This window comes from Marmota monax, unplaced genomic scaffold, assembly GCF_021218885.2.
Source record: "Marmota monax isolate L192 unplaced genomic scaffold, Marmota_monax_Labrador192_F-V1.1 WCK01_AAM20220418_F8-fsc00001, whole genome shotgun sequence".
NCBI lineage: Eukaryota > Metazoa > Chordata > Mammalia > Rodentia > Sciuridae > Marmota > Marmota monax.
The window spans coordinates 46048083-46065648 of record NW_026693777.1 but is presented as its reverse complement, the minus strand read 5'-3'; the positions used below and the strand labels follow the sequence as shown (position 1 = coordinate 46065648).

Genomic DNA, 17566 nt, shown 5'->3' with positions numbered 1-17566 from the left:
CTGCTTTGTTGAAGGCAACGAGGTTAACAAAAATTCAAGAAGTGCCTGTATCTGATATGGGGAGAAGCTTCTGATAACCTGGGTCACAGACCAGACCCTGAGGACCCTTCTCAGCACCTTGAGGATCATGGCCAGAAGGAAGTGTTTGTGATGTTGAAAGAAAAGGCTGGCCTGTACAATAGTGGTGAATTTATTGCTAGCTTTGCATGGTGTAAACAGTTCAAGAATTGTTATTCATTATGTAATATGAAAAGTGAGTGGTGAGTCTGTAAGTGCTGATGTGAAAGCAGCTAAGGGGTTTTTGGAAACTCCACATAAGCTGATTGTGGAGGAAAATTACTTGCCAGAGCAAATCTTCAAATATGATGAAAACTCCCTGTTCTGAACATGAATGCCATGTCTGTGTTGGCTTTCAAGGCTTTTAAGGACTGTATAACAGTCTTTGCTTGGGGGCAATGGTGCAGGCTACAAATTAAAACCGTTCGTGATCTGGCACAGCGAGAATTCCACTGCCAGTGTACTATAGAGCAATAAGAAGTCACACATGACCCAGCCTCTCTTCCAAGGTGCCTCCTGAATTGCTATGCCAGTGCAATGGAGAAGTACTATTTGGAAAAAAATTTCCATAGTTTGCTTATTGTTGATAAAGCTTCTGCATATCTTCTTTTATTGGTGCTCTTTATACCAATCTCAAAGTGATATTTCTCCCTTCAACACTATTTCTTTGATATAGTTAGTGGATCAAGGAGTTATAGCAGCTTTTAAGCCCTGCTACCTTGCAGGATCTTTTGGCAGGCTATTGCTGCAACTGTGAGAGACACTGAGAAAATACCGATGCACTACTGGAAGAATTGATTACAATATCTATGACTACATCAAGAACCTTGTTTGGGTTTAAAGTGATGCCAACAAGGAGTGTATGAATGACATCTGGATGAAGACACTCAAGAGGTTTGTCCATAACTTCAAATATTTGCCAGTGAAGAGGAGGTTGCAAAAGGCAACATGGCTGTGGTTGAATTGGCAAAAAACTTTAAAATGGGAGTGGATGAGGATGATGTTGAGGAGCTCCTAGAGGTGATTCTCAGGAATTGACTGATGAGGAGTATTTAGAACTGAAATAGGAATATGTAGCTGAAGAAGAGGAAAGAGAGAAGGAGACTGAAGTAAAAGAAAAAGAAGAGCCTCCAAGAAAATGTACAGTGAAGGGTTTAGCAGAAGCCTCTGCAGCCTTGACAAGCTTGTCAAAAAGGATAAAAATGTGGATGCCAAAAGGTTTTCATCAACAGAGAGGAATGTTTATAGTACAGTATCTGCTTTACAAGCAAAGGTATGGCATTAGAAATGAACCAAGCAAACCAATAAGGAGATATTTCTGAAAAGAGGTACACCTTATCAATAAGAGCCCTAGGCAGGTCCTTCAGAAGGTGTTACAGAAGAATGCACTGTTATCATAGGCCATGACAGCTCCATATATAATGACTGCCCCTGAAGACCCGCCAGTGGGGCAGGATGTGGAGGTGGAAGACAATGATACTGATGGTCCTGACACTGTCTAGGCCTCTACCAATGTGTGTTCATGCCTTTGTTTTTAAGAAAAAAGTTTTGACAAGTAAAAGAAATAAAATTTAAAAATAGAAAAAAGTTTTTAGAATAAGGATATAAAGAAGAAAAATATTTTGTACTACGATATAATTTGTGTTTTATGCTGGGTGTTATTACAATGGAGTCAAAAAGTTTTAAAGAATTAGAGTTAATAAAGTTACACTAAGCTAAGGTTAATTTATTATTGAATAAAGAAAAAAGTTTTGTTTTTTTTTTTTTTTTTTGGTGGTGCTGTGGAATGAATCCAGGGCTTTGTGCATGTGAGGCAAACACTCTAGCAACTGAGCTATATCCCCAGCCCCAAGAAAAAAGTATTTTTAAAAGTGTAGTGTCTTATTTTAAAGTGTAAGACCGTGTTTAGAATGTCTGCAGTGGCATGTGGCAGTGTCCTAGGCCTTGACATTCACCAGCCACTCACTCACTCACTCAGAGCAACTTCTAGTCCTGAAGGTTCCATTCATGCTAAATGCACTAAATAGATGTACTAGGTATTACTCTTTTTTTAAAGCTTTTTATAGTTTGTTCTTTTCTATGTATTACTCTTATACCATATTTTTACTGTATCTTTTTATCTTTAGATGTGTTTATATATATAAATACTTACTGTTTCAATTGCCTGCAGTATCCAGTCCAGTAACCTGTCAGACAGATTTGTAGCATAGGAGCAGTATGCAATACCATTTAGCCCAGGTGTGTGATTGTTTATAACATCTAAATTTAAATATGTCTAAATATAAATTTAAAATGATGTTCACACAATGACAAAATTGCCTAACAAAGCATTTCTTAGAATGTATCCCTGTCATTAAGTGATGCATGACTGTATATACATATCTATGTGTATATATGTGTATAATAAGATCAAAGTTATTACCATGCTCCATGTAGCTATATACTTAGGAAATTTTTGTCCTTTTGGTCTATTAGTTTCTGGTAACAGAAACTGTAGTTCTTGTCAGTTTCTCTTTATTAATCATGTCTGCTTTTGCATCTTGTACATTTGAGAGCCTCATACCATTAGTTGTGTAAGTTTATTATGTCTTCTTTTCAGAGTACCTTGATTGTTACTGCTATATAATGTGTCTTCCATTCCTGTTTTTTATCTTAAGTTCCATGCTATCTGTTCATATTGCTTTACTGGCTTCCCTTCACTTAACATTTGTCTGATCTATTTTTCACCATCTATTTTCAATATTTCTGTATTATTTTGCCTATGACATGTCCCTTAAGCTGTGTGTAGTTGGATTTTTTTTTTTTAACCTAGACTGATAGACTGTCTTTTAGTAGATTGGGGTAGGGAAGGGAAGAAGGGTATATATGTGAGTATATGTGGAAACAGGTTTGAACTCATTTTTGCCATTTTATTGTAGCTTTTCTCTTTACTTTCTTTTGTATCATTTTGTCACTTGAATTGATAAAGTTGTCAATATAATCTTTTTTGTTCTACTGATTTTAAAAGCTATAGAAAACATTTCTCTTCTTAAAATAGTTATCCTTAATTTTTTAACAATCATAAATAACTACAAAATTTCTTATCAAAGATTAAAAGGATCTTAGTATATGTGAACATCTCCCTTTCCTTTCCAGTTCCACTTAAAACAGCTTTGTTAATATACATTCTCTGCTGAGCACGCTGGGGCACACCTGTAATCCTAACAACTTGGGAGGTTGAGGCAAAGAGATCACAAGTTCAAAGTTAGCCTCAGCAACTTAGTGAGACACTACATTAAAATAAAACATAAAAAGGACTGGAGGTGGGCTGGGGTTGTAGCTCAGTGGTAGAGCGCTTGCCTAGCATGTGTGGGGCACTGGGTTTGATCCTCAGCACAACATAAAAATAAATAAAATAATAATAAAGGTCCATCAACAACTAAAACACAATTAAAAACAAGGGCTGGAGGTATAGCTCAGTGGTAGAACCACTGGGTGCTATCCCCAGTATAAGGAAAAAAAAAGATAAGATTCACATATCATACAATTCATTCATTTAAAGGTACAAGTCATTGTGATACAGGGGTGTTCATAGGGTTGTACAACTACTATCACCATCTAATTTTACAACACTTTTGTTGCCTTTAAAAGCAATCCTGTACCTGTTGATAGTGCCTGGCCTTTTTCCCACTCCCCCCTCTGTTCCCTCAATCCTGTGCAACTTCTAAACTACTTTCTATCTCTTGAAATCGTCTATTCTGAATTTTTTATATAAATAGAATTATGTAATATGTGCTTTTATTACTGGTTTCCTTCACTTAACATGAAGTTTTCTTTTTATGGTGTGAGCAATAGAACCCAGGGCCTCTAGCATGCCGTGCAACCTCTTTACCACTGAGCTAGTATGATGTTTTTCAAGGTTCATCTATGTCTGCTACTTTATTTTATTTATAATCTATTAATTAGCTATATTTGATAATATAGTTTTATTAATTTGTGTGATCACTAGCATATATTTCTTCCTTTGGGCTCTTCTTTCTCAAATATACCCTATGGTGTATTAATTCTTTACTGAGAGTCTGTAGAAAACTCCTAGTCATTTAAGTCTTGAAATACTTTTATTTTGCTTTATTTGTTGTGATAGCTCTGCTGAACATGGAATTCTAACTCGAAAGTCTTTTCTAACATTTTGAGCATTATACATACCAAGGTGTCTATTATTGCTGATGAAGAGGCTGTTGTCAGTGTGATTGTTGTTTTTTAAGTATTTCTTTAATGCACCTTGACATTCTGCAGTTTCACTATGAGATGTCTAGATGTGATCCATTTGTGTTTATCTTGATTGGTAATGAGATTGTACTCTGAATTTCCATTTTATGGCTGTTTTTTTCCTTTGTCTCTTTGAGGATTCTAAATATTTTTGAGGTAATTTTTAGAATGTTCTCATTTTCCTTAGTGAGCTCATCTCCCAGTAGTTGTTTTGGGGGAATTATGGTATTAATTTTCTTTATGTGTTTTAGAGTTTTGGTTGAGAGTTTAACTTGAATGAGAGCTATTACTCATTTCGCTGCACCCTATCCTGTCTAGTGGTAGGGTTGCCTCTGTCTGGTTCTAGCAGCTGACTTGGGATGCCTGATCATCATGAGGATGGTGACAGTGCAGGCCTAGCCACCATGCTAAGCTAGTGATGGCTTGGATTCTGGTTCCTCTTACCTCTTTAAGTGTACAGCTTTATATTCTTTTTTTTTTTCAGTCCCATTTCTGGAGTTCTGCCCACTCCCTGGCTTTAAGCAACAAGCCTGGCCTTAGTCCTCTGCCTTAAGTGAGGCACTTTTAATTATCATTAAACCTGGCCCTTTTTGCCTGGATCCTGATGTAGAGTCCATTGGGCCTCCTTCATTGCTTTCTATTTTTGTTCCAATTACAGTCTTAGAAATATTTTTTTTTTTTTTTTTTTAATATTTATTTTATTTTTTTAGTTTTCAGTGGACACAACATCTTTGTTTGTATGTGGTGCTGAGGATCGAACCCGGGCCGCACGCATGCCAGGCGAGCGTGCTACCGCTTGAGCCACATCCCCAGCCCTAGAAATATTTTTTATAAATAAAATAATATTATAGAGTTAAAATAATTTATTGCCATTTTTTTCTTGGAAAAGTGGCTGTGGAATATACAGTACAGTAGATAGGCTAACTCAGCATCTCTTAATTTCCATCCCATGTGCCTTCCTGTACTATAGAGACTGGAAAGTGAAAATTACCCTATGGGCTTCCTTCCATCCACAGTTTCTGCTGTGATTCTGATTGTATTAATCATATTTACTTCTGTGAGATTTAAATTCAGAGCGGAGTTGGTGGGGAGACGGTAATAGGACACATAACAACCATTTTGCTAGTGCAGCTCCAGGGGCTTGGAGTTGGCTGCTATGTCTGGTCCCCAGGTTGCAATCCTGGGCTGTGTTCCCCAGAGCCAACAGTTCTGGCAGCAACTTCCTGGTCTCTAACTGAAGCTAAAACTGTGTGTTTTGGGGGCCAACAATCACAGTAGTGGCTACCTAATTCCTGGACTTTGATTGGGTGGTGCTGCTGTATTCAATAGTTGGCACCTGGATGTGTCCTGCTTCCTAAGCTTTCTGATGACAGTAGTGGTGATAGTTCCTTTGGTCTGCCAGCTCTTTGTGGCTTCTGAGACTCATTCCTTAAGGTCTAGCATAAAACCTGCCTCACCAATCCTTCCAATTGTTTTGTGTTTCAAATACTAGAGCTTTCTTTTTAAGTCCCTGCAACTAACAAAACTCTGACTAATAACAAGAACTATTATTTCACTTTTAAAATTTGTACTTAAAAAAAAAAATCAGTGTTCCATGAGTGGTGCAGGAATACATGTACATGAAGTGTGGCCTACTATCAGTACAGCTACCTTGCCCAGCATTCTCTGTCACTTACAATGTTTTCCAATTTAAAATGATTTATTTTTGATCCTGGACATGTAATACCACTACTTATTTGCATAGTTATCTGAACCATAACATTATAAAACTGAAATATAATGGCATTTATTATCGTGGAAGGAGAAAGAAGACCATGTGTATTTAAGATTCCTATGCAAACCAATTTGCCTAAGGAAATGTAGAAGATGTAACACGTTTTTCTACCACTGAAAGGTAATAAAGGGTTGTGCTCTTTGAAGACTATGATGAACTAATATGATCAAAAGTAGAAAATATCAACTGGTTTCAAATGAATCTTACTCTCTTATTTTTGATCATAGTTTGCTATACCTAGTAAATATATATATATATATATATATATATATATATATATATATATATTTAGAGAAATAAAGTTTTTCCCTAGAAAGATACTTTTATACAATAAAAATATTCATTCTAATTGTCTTTATGAAAGGGCTCTGGGATTTCTGACATTCTGCTTTTATTAAAATGTTATTATGTCTCTGATAAGAAATGTTTCATTTCATAATTTTCCTCACATAACTTGTTGCCACTCATCTGTATCAGATTTGTATTTTAAAGAGTACTGTGAGGGCTGGGGATGTGGCTCAAGCGGTAGCATGCTCGCCTAGCATGCGTGCGGCCCTGGTTCGATCCTCAGCACCACATACAAACAAAGATGTTGTGTCCGCCGAGAACTAAAATAAATAAATATTAAAATTAAAAAAAAAAAAAAAGAGTACTGTGAAAATATCATTCAGGAAATAAGCAGAAATACTCTGAAAATTTTGTGCCTCATCTACAAACTTTTCTCTTTGTTCCTTTTTATTTGCAGTAACATAAAAATTTATGGCAGAGTCACCACAAAGAGAATGCTTATAAGATAGTGAAATCTAAAACAATTAGTAATAGAAATGTGTCTGTTATAATTACATGGACAAAAATCAGATATGCATAGAAATAAGGACTGAAAGAAAATATGCAAAAAAAAAAAAGAAAAAGAAAAGAAAAGGAAACAGCTATTTCTTAAAAACAAAAAACAAAAAACAAAAAACAAAAAAAAACCAGTTGGACTTATTTTGTTTGTAGTGGGCTTGTTTTGGCTTCTAGTTTCTGAAATCTACCTTTCCTCTATTTGGAAAAATATTTATCTCTAGGTTTCTGTGAAAAAAATTTTTTTTTGAGAATAAGTTATAAAACATTTTTTTTGAGAGTGGCTGTAGGGGTAACACATTTGTGTAGTTTTTCAGTACCACGAGTTTGGGGACTCAGATTCTGTGGCTACCATCATCCCTGTCCCAAACTAGCAACAGTCTCCTAGCTTATCTGCCTACTTGCATGCTTATCCCTCAACCTCTTTTCTGCAGTAGCCACAGTAGTACTTTTAAAATGAGTTGGGTCTTTGCTCTGTCACTTGAAGGTTTCCCTCTCTTACAGTATGAATGCCTTGTGGTATCCTCCAGGCTGTCCCTTCAGATCTTCCCTTCCTTCCTTCCTTCCTTCCTTCCTTCCTTCCTTCCTTCCTTCCTTCCTTCTCTTGTCATTGCTCCCTCAGTCCTCACCATGTAGCCTTCTTCTGTTTCTCATTTAAGCATCCCTGCTGACTCAGGGCCTTTCATTTGCTGTTGCCTCAGCTTGTGTGGCCCTTGCTGCATGGCCTGCATTCTTATTCTACCCAGTCCAGTGACCACTGCTGTCTCAAGTGTGCCTCTCTATCCTCTTACCCAGCTTTATTTTCAAAAGCACTATCCCTCCCTTTCACTTTCTGTGCATCTAAGAAGAACCCTTATTATTTCCCTCCATATTTTTCATGAGTCTCAACTCATTTTTGAATCTTTACCTTCTTGATACTCTTAAAAAAGAAAAAAAAAAAAAGAAAAAAAATATAGATGTTGATGGACCTTTATTTTATTCATTTATTTATATGTGGTGCTGAGAATTGAGCCCAGTGCCTCACACATGCTAGGCAAGTGCTCTACCACTGAGCCACAACTCCAGCCCCTGGATACTCTTTTTATAAGTATTTGCCAGTTTTTTGCACAATTCTCTGTGGCCATGTCATGCCCCGCCCCATTGTTTTGAAGACGTCCTTTGAAAGTCTGGGTGCTTCACAGTATCTTGACTGTCCACATTGACTTATTTAGAGATCTTTCCCTTTTCTTCTTCTTTTAGTGATTATGCATATAAAATTTTAATTTTTTTCAACTTGTAGGACTTAATTAAAAAAAAAAACCCTACAAACTCTGGTTATTAACTTGTATCTTATTTTTCTCTAAACCTTCTGTAATCTATTTTGTTAAATGTTAATATGTCTGGATAATCAGGGTTATTTTAAAAATATTTGAATTTTACATAGGCTTCTTCCAAAATATTTATCATTTTCACATCAGTAACCTATTTTTTCTCATTTGTTAAAAATCAAGTCTTTTTATCAGTTCTCTTCCTTTATTTTTTCATTGTTAATTTCTTTAAGGGTACCCCTTTTTTTTATTAAGTAGTTTTAAAGATTCCTTGCAAAGATACTTGAGAATTTTTATCGATTGTTTTATTGTGCTAAAATACATACGATATAAAATTTATTATCTCACCCATTTTAAATGTGTAGTTCAGTGTTATTAAATATATTCATGATGCCATGCAACCATCAGTTATCACCATCATCTCCACAACTCTTTACATCTCATAAAACTGAACCCCTATCTCCACTAAGTAATAATTCCACATTTCATCCTCCTTCTAGTCCTGGGGAAACCACCATTCTACTCCGTTTTTGTGATTTTTAACTATCCTTAGAACCATATATAGTCATACAGTATTTGTCTTTTTTGTGATGGGTTTATTTCACTGAGCACGATGTTATCAAGGTTCATCTGTGTTGTAGTGTAAGACAGGATCTCCTCCCTTTTTTTCTTTTCTTTTTTTTAAGCTGAATAATCTTCCATTGAATATATATACCACATTTTACTGATCTTTTATCTGTTGACGGACATTTGGGTTGCTTCTATGTTTTAGCTATTGAGAACAATGCTGCTATGAGTTGGTATATACTCAGAAGAAGTGAAGTTGCTGGATCATATGTTAATTTAATTTTTTGAGAAATTGTTTTCCTTAGAGGCTGTACCTTTTTACATTCCTATCAGTAGTGTAAGAGGGTTCCAGTTTTATCTTTGTCAACACTTGTTGTTTTCTGATTGTTTGGTACTAGCCATCTTAATCAGTAAAATATGTTATCTCATTGTAGTTTTTTTAAAATTTTTTTTAAAGTTATAGGTGGACACAATATTTTATTTTCATGTGGTGCTGAGGATTGAACCCAGTGCTTCACACATGCTAGATAAGCGCTTTACCTCAGAGCCACAACTCCAGCCCCTCATTGTAGTTTTTTTTTTTTTTTCTTTTTTTTTTTAAAGAGAGAGGGGAGAGAGAGAGAGAGAGAGAGAGAGAGAGAGAATTTTTTTTAATATTTATTTTTTAGTTATTGGCGGACACAACATCTTTGTTGGTATGTGGTGCTGAGGATCGAACCCGGGCCGCACGCATGCCAGGCGAGCGTGCTACCGCTTGAGCCACATCCCCAGCCCTCATTGTAGTTTTGATATGCATTTCCCTAATGATTATTGATGGTAGAGCATCTTTTCATATGTTTATCAGTCATTTGTTTATCTTCTTCAGATAAATGTTAAAAGAATTACTTTTGAAGGAAAGTGGATAGTACCAGCTTGGTAACACAATAAAAGTTGGAGACTTTATGAATGGCATTTCAGAGGTTAAAAACATTAGCTAGCTTTTTGGTCAGGTCTCTGAGAAAGTTTGGATAACTGTAAGACTACTTCCTGATTTGGCAAATAGAGTCATCCATGTCAAACTATTTATTAATTTTCTGGTAACAATATTATTGTGAAATTACTAGCATAGAAATTAAAATTTATTTTTCATTGTTTACATCAACAGTTTATGTTAAGGTGGTTTCCAGCTTGCCTGAGTCAGGATTTTAAATAAATCTATAAAGCACCCTGTGTATTGAAGTTCTGATTAATCAAAGGCTAGGTAAGAAGTGCTGTCTTTTCCCTTTTAGATATCCCTGGTGTGTCCATATGACTGAAAATCAGGTGCTCTCTTATAGCTTGTATGGCTCCTCAAGTTTGGATGAAATATGCACCTTCTGAAGTGCTAAGCTTGCAAATTCCTAAATAGGCTCACAGTTCTATAATAACATAATAACATTATGGAAATACTTGTTCTAGAGTCAATGTCTCGAACTTGTTAAGTTTCACGTTGCCTGCACTGTACTAGACTCATTCTTTTTCTTCTTTGTTAGCCAGAGTCACTTGAGAACAGGTTTCCCTGTTTGCCAGGAATCCTTACTTGTATTCTCTAGAGTACTGGAACTGAGTATGATCTTTAGAAAAAGAAATGGAAAGGGAGTCTAGTCAGGGTCCTGGGGGAGGGATCTAACCTGCATTGTCCCTGAGGCGAAGAAGGCTAAAAGGTGAAGCAGAGCTGCCCCAGTCTAGCAGACAAATCCTGTCGCCTCCAGGGCTTGGACAGGATGGTGTTCTCTTGTGGGCCTCACTTTGCATAGGGACGGGATGTTATGATGACAAGTCGTAGCAATCTCCTCAAGCATGATGGGTTGGAGGGGAGTGGGTTGTTCTGGTGGGAGTGTGGCCTATCTGGAAGTAGTCATTGACTGCAAGAAGGAGGAATCTTACTAATCACTCAGCAAGGTGCAAGCTGTGTCAGCATCTTTCAGAAAGGATGGGTTTGTGGTATAAAGGCTCTGACTAAGGGATGTCTTAGCTGTGAATATGGACAGCTTGGTTGACCTTCCCCAAGCTGGTGTTCTCTGGAGGAACGCCTATTACAGAAATTTGCTGAATCATTCACTTTGCCCATGACTTAATTGCTCTTTGCCAGAAGTCAGCCATGGGAAGGGTCCTAGTAATTAACCTGGGAAACTACTGCAAGTCAGAGGATCTAGGATCCTTTTCTTCTGGAGGAGGCACAGTGGCTGTGAAAACTAGAGAGGAAATTCTTTTCCTGTTCTGGGCGCTAGGTAGGTCTATTTTTATGGTGTGGATTGTTGTCACTGAAAGTTTATCCTAATGTATCTCTTGATGCCCTTGGAAATGACTTTAAGCTGTCTTTCCTTGTTTGGAGTTAATGGAATATTGAAGCGGAAACTGAGTTATAATATCATCTGGGGACTTCAGGGAATCTCTAAGGATTACTTTCACTTTTTGTTTATTTTACATTAAGAAATGCCTTTGAGGTACAGATGACAGGGTAAAGACAAAATCAGAGGAATTGCTGTCACTCCTCAGTAGATTCTTCAGAAACAGGACAAAGTTGTTGCTATAGTTCCATAGCCCTGGGGATAATATCTGTGATTCCTTTGCTTATTACATTTTGTGGATAATGCTTCTTGAACTTACAGAATCTGACTTACAATAAATTACAGAATGGTTGGGCTTCAGGTTTATGAAATGTTTACTAAGTATATAAGATTGGGTTTTGACATCTAGTATAAAATTATTTTTAAATACTAGATGGAGGTTTTTTTTGTATGTGCTGGGGCCTGAACCTAGAGCCTCATGCGTGCTGAGTATGTGCTGTGCACTGAGTACACTCTCAGCTCCAGTGGGCTTTTTAAAATGACATGTAAGTAAGGAGTCTCTTTCATTATTTTAGATTGGGGAAAAATAAGAGCAACTTGTACATCTTCAATGAATTGAATTTTGTGGGGGTTACTAGGGATTGAACCCGGGGTGCTTTAACACAGAGCTGCATCCATAGCACCCCCTCCCCTTAAATTTGGTATAGAGTCTTGTTAAATTGCTGAGGCTGATCTTGAACTTGAGATTCTCCTGGCTCAGCCTATTGACTTCATCTATAAAGATCTTAAAACTTCCACTGAGGTTCCTCTCCCAGTTGCTATTTGTTTAACATTGCCAACCTCTTCCAAAAGTAACTCCTACCCACTATTCAGTAACCTCTTACCACATTACTGTATTATCCTTTTCCTTATTTAGCTTATCTAGTCTTCCTCTCTCTACCCTTGTCCAGATTTTAAAATTTCAGTTTTAAGTTAATTCTATTGATTCTTGTCATCCTCAGTAAAAAGAAAGAATGATGTTGGGGATGGCAGAAGAGGTCCTAGAGGTAGTCATATTATTTGTAGTACAACTATTTTCTTTTAGATTCTCATCAAATAAAAAGATAATAGTTTGCTTAAGTAAGAACATATCTAGGAATGCCCTATGCTACTCAATAGTGAATTCCAGTGTTGGAATCCTAGTGTGTTGTACTTGGCATGTGTCTTAACTACATAATCCTATTTCTTTTTTTAATGATAATTCTTTGTAAAACCTGATTTCTTTAAAAAAAAATTTTTTTTGTAGTTCTAGATGGACAGCATGCCTTTATTTTATTTGCTTATTTTTTGTATGTAGTGCTGAGGATCGAACCCAGTGCCTCACACATGCTAGGCAAGCGCTCTGCCACTGAGCCTCAGCCCCAGCCTCCAAACCTGATTTTTTAACTCTTTTTTTTTTTTTTTTTGGGCAGTGCTGAGGATTGAATCAGGGTCTTGTGTTTGGTAGACAAGTCTCTACTGGTGAGCTATGCCCCAATTACAATTCTTTAACTCTTGTGTGCTAAGTAATGATGTAAAATAAATTTTCTATCTTTGAAAGTTTTTTGAAGATTGCCCTTTTTCCTCTAAAGAATCATTGAAATGTGATGCCATTTCTATACCATAGGGTGAAGTTTACTTTTTCCTTCATAGCTATTAAATTAATTAATAAAAAATGGAAGTATAAAGGAAAAGGGGGAAGGGTAGAAAGGCCAGATTCTTCTAGTTGCCTCCTTCATATTACTAAAAACTTATTCTTTACACTGATATCTGGTGTCATGATTTTTATTAATGAGTATCATTGAGAGAAAAGAGAACCAACAACAATGAAGTTGAAATTGTTCAGTAGTCATGAAAGCAGGAGATGGTGATGGTTATGCAGTGCTTCTCACTTTTTGAAATGAACACTGAAGGCTGCAGATTGAGACCTAGGTGTCTCTCTCTTATGACCTTCATATTTTTTTTTTAAAAAAACATTTATTAAGCCAGTTGTGGTGGCACATGTAAGCAGAAATAACCAAAGCAGGGCTGGGATTGTGGCTCAGCGGTGGAGCGCTCGCCTAGCATGGGCGTGGAGCGCTCGCCTAGCATGGGCGGGACCCGGGTTCCATCCTCAGCACCACATAAAAATAAAGGTATTGTGTTGTCCGTCTACACCTAAAAAATAAATATTAAAAAAAAAAATAACCAAAGCCGTTTTGGCACCATAATGAAAGCACAAATGACTGGGTAGGGAGCAGATTTCAGGGATCAGCAGTGCCTTTTATTCACCAGTGGAGTCGGGCATCAGAGGGCCTCACTTTCTGGGTAGAAAATGGCTCCCAGTTACAAGAAAGGCCTGCGTTTTTATAGGTTACACTGAGAGGAATCTTAATTATTGACAGAATGTGTCAGTTTGGGCACTTAGAAAACAGGTTATGAGAATTTGAAACTTGTTTTTACTGGGCAAGGATGGAGGGTCCAGTGTTTATCTTTTTCCTCCGGAGGTCATTGTACTGTCACTGGGAAAGGGTTAATGTTTGGCTTTTTCCTCCGTGGTCTATTGTCATTGGGAAAGAATTTATTAGGAAAGGATCAATATTTGTCCTCTTCACAGGCACTGCCATTTTAGGATTGATGTTCACCTCCTTCCCAGGGATTGTCTTGTCACTGGGAAAGGATTTACTGGGGAAGGATTGATGTTTTGCCTTCTTCCTCCCTCCCTTCTCCTGGGTCCCACTGTCTTGGAGGGTTGTCATTTTCCATATCCTTCAGCGCATGCCTGTAATCTCAGCAGCTTGGGAGGCTGAGGCAGGAGGATGGCAAGTTCAAGTCCAGCCCCAGCAATTTAGCAAAGCCCTAAGCAACAATTTAGCAAGACCCTGTCTCAAAATAAAAAGATAAAAAAAGGTTAGGGATGTGTCTCAGTGGTTAAGCACCCATGGGTTCAATCCCTGGTAACACAGACCACCCCCCCCCCCCACACACAAAAGCATTTATTTTATGATTCTATGTGAAATGTATTCTGTTGTATACATATAAATTGCTCTTCTCTAGGAATGTGTTATTTAAAGTGAGCAATCACAGAATGAACACTCATTAGGAACAAACACTTAAAAAAGTGTTTGTGCTGCACGAATGCAGTAGTGCCCAATGAGCAGGACGAGGAAAGTATATCAGTTTAATTAGTAACTCTCTGTTAGCTGGACTTTTCCCCTTCCAATTACTTGGGAAGGATTGTGAAGAAGACTGATTTCCAACAATATTTAAATGATGGCAGGGTGGAAGACTGGCTAGCTGAGAATGGGAGGGACTCATAGGAGAGAGGCAAGAGACAGGGTAGAATGATGAGCTGGTAGAGGGAGGACTAGGTATACTCTAATGTGGTAAGGGCCTACTGGATAGTAGGGGTTAGGGTTCTTGATATGTAGCAATAGGAAGGTGAAACTCAGATTGAAGTTGAACTGGTTCCTGGCATGAGATTTCTGCAGGGATTTAGGACAGGATCACATCCCTGTGGAGGGGAGAGAAGCTAAGTGTTGCTATTGAGCTGGCTGCATTTTATTAAGAACTCGGTGACACTCATAAACATACTGTAATCACTAGAACTGTGGCATTTAGTCTCAGTATAGTTTAGCAACATGTAATACTCAGACTTAGCTTATGTTAAAGATTTGTTTGTGTTAATTTATGAATTTTAGTTTTTTTTTAAATGAATAGATCTAAAGTAATTACTGTGGTGGAAAGTAACCTTCATCACGAGGAAATGCTGTTATCTCAGATCCTCAGTACTGTCAGTTGGAGCTGTATTTCTTTCTTTTCTAATATATCTTTATTTTATTTTTTTAATGTGGTGCAGAGGATCGAACCCAGTGCCTTACACGTGCTAGGCAAGCGCTTCGCCACTGAGCTACAACCCCAGCCCGGAGCCATATTCTTGAATCTTAATTTTTTTTTTTTTTGAAATTGAACTTAGCAAGTTGGATGTATCATTTTTAATGTAACCTATATTAGAGAAAAGGAGGAAATGATCCGGGTGCCTATTATCACTTGGAAGGAGATTCAGAGAGGTGAACTTTTAATGAGACTTTGGTGTACATTGGATACATTTGTCCAGCAAAATCATTGAAATAACTGATCTGACTTTATTGTTTTTTTGATACCATCTGTTTACAACTCTGTGGCAATTTCTCCAAGTGAAAGGTAATTTATGGAACTTAGTGATAAGTCTACTTACATTTTTAAAAGCTTTCTATGCTTTTAGATATTCTGAGGAAAGGCCACAATGTCCTCAGGTTGCCTGTGAATATTCTGCTTCCCTGAAGTCAGGGGTGGCAGTGTAGAAGGGTGAGTTCTAGACGACAGGAACAAGAGAACTGCTGTGGCAAGACTGGTGATGGGCACTGTATCCAGTAACCATTGGCATATAAAAAATGCCACAAAGCTGGTCATAAAAATGATGGTGAAATTTTTAAGATTGATGGGAAAGAGTGTGATTTTATCATCTTCATATTCCTTTTTAAATTTTCTTTAGAAGTAAGAAAAGAGCTATTATTTCATCTGAATGTCAAGTCAAAAGTGTTTAGTATTCATCAGGCCACACTTCTCCCTTCGAATGTCTAAAGATTTCAAGATCTCAGAAGTTATTAGTGGAAGCTCTATCCTCAATTCCAAAGGTAAAGGAGTTTAAAAATCAGAGGAACTTAAGCATTTAGAAAGAACCTGGAACAATCATCTAACATCTAGCTTGGTATTACTTATAAGAACACAAGATTCTAGGGCAATAATCAAAATTCCTCTGTGAAAATCAGTCATGTCAAATCCATTTCCTGTTCTTCTGTGATAGAATGAAAAAACCCATAGACAAAGGGGAATAGTAAATCATTTTTTTCTTCATTTAAGTCAGGTTTATGATTGTTATTCGTGAGACATTTTCATTTACAAACTAGGAAAACATCCTTTTTATAAATTTAAGCTACTGCACAGAAAAATAAAATAACAAAATTTTATTTACATCCAAATTAATTGGTCTTCTTTGTCATTGGTTATATTCTAGTTGTTGTGTGGAAATATGTCACATTGGTGTATCCTAGTTTTCACAATTATTCTGCTTCTAAGGGGAACTTGGATGTTTTTCAGTTTTCACTATTTTAAATAGCATATCTAAGAGTGTCTTTTTTTGCATTTTAAAAATTTTATTCTAATTTGTGAAATATGACAGCATATTGTATATATAGAGCACAATTTTTCATGTCTCTGGTTGTACACAAAGTAGAGTTACACCATTTGTGTCTTCATACATGTACTTAGGGTAATGATGTCCATCTCATTCCACTGTCTTTCCTACTCTCATGCCCCCTCACTTCTCTTCTTTCCCCTTTGCCTTATTTAGTGTTCATCTAATCTTCCCATGCTCTCTCACAACCCCACCATGAATCAACAACCTTATATCAGAGAAATCATTCCGCATTTGGTTTTTTGGGATTGACTAACTTCACTTAGCATTATATTCTCCAACTCCACCCATTTACCACAAATGCCATGATTTTATTCTCTTTTAATGCTGAATAATATTCCATTGTGTATGTATACCACATTTTCTTTATCCATTCATCCACTGAAGGGCATCTGGGTTGTTTCCACAGTTTAGCTATTGTGAATTGTGCTGCTATAAACACTGATGTGGCTGTGTCCCTGTAGTATGCTGTTTTTAAGTCCTTTGGGTATAGACCAAGGAGTGAGATAGCTGGGTCAAATGGTGGTTCCATTCCCAGTTTTCCAAGGAATCTCGATACTGCTTTCCATATTGGCTGCACCAATTTGCAGTCCCACCAGCAGTGTATGAGTGTACATTTTCCCCTACATCTTCGCCAACACTTATTGTTGTTTGTGTTCTTAATAGCTGCCATTCTGACTGGAATGAGATGAAATCTTAGAGTAGTTTTGATTTGCATTTCTCTAATTGCTAGAGATGTTGAACATTTTTTCATATATTTGTTGGTTTATTGTGTATCATCTTCTGAGAAGTGTCTGTTCAGTTCCTTGACCTGTTTATTGATTGGGCTATTTGTTTTTTTGGGGGTTAGTGTTTTGTGTTCTTTATATATCCTAGAGATTAGTGTTTTATCTGATGTGCAAGTGGTAAAAATTTGTTCCCAAATTGTAGGCTCTCTATTCACTTTACTGATTGTTTCTTTTGCTGAGAAGAAGCTTTTTAGTTTGAGTCCATCCCATTTATTGATTCTTGATATTAATTCTTGTACTGTAGGAGTCTTATTAAGGAAGTTGGGGCCTAATCTGACATGTTGGTGATTTGGGCCTACTTTTTCTTCTAATAAGGCACAGTGTCTCTGGTCTTTGATCCACTTTGAGTTGAGTTTTGTGCATGGTGAGAGATAGGGGTTTAATTTCATTTTGTTGTATATGGATTCTCAGTTTTCCCAGCACCATTTGTTGAAGAGGCT

At 37.0% G+C, this 17566-nt stretch overlaps 1 protein-coding gene across 2 annotated transcripts in view; it reads left to right on the top strand.

Annotated features, from left to right (window-relative positions):
* The window catches only part of Frmd5 (FERM domain containing 5), a 341331-nt gene that overhangs the window by 52875 nt on the left and 270890 nt on the right, over nt 1-17566 (top strand). The window lies entirely within an intron of this gene.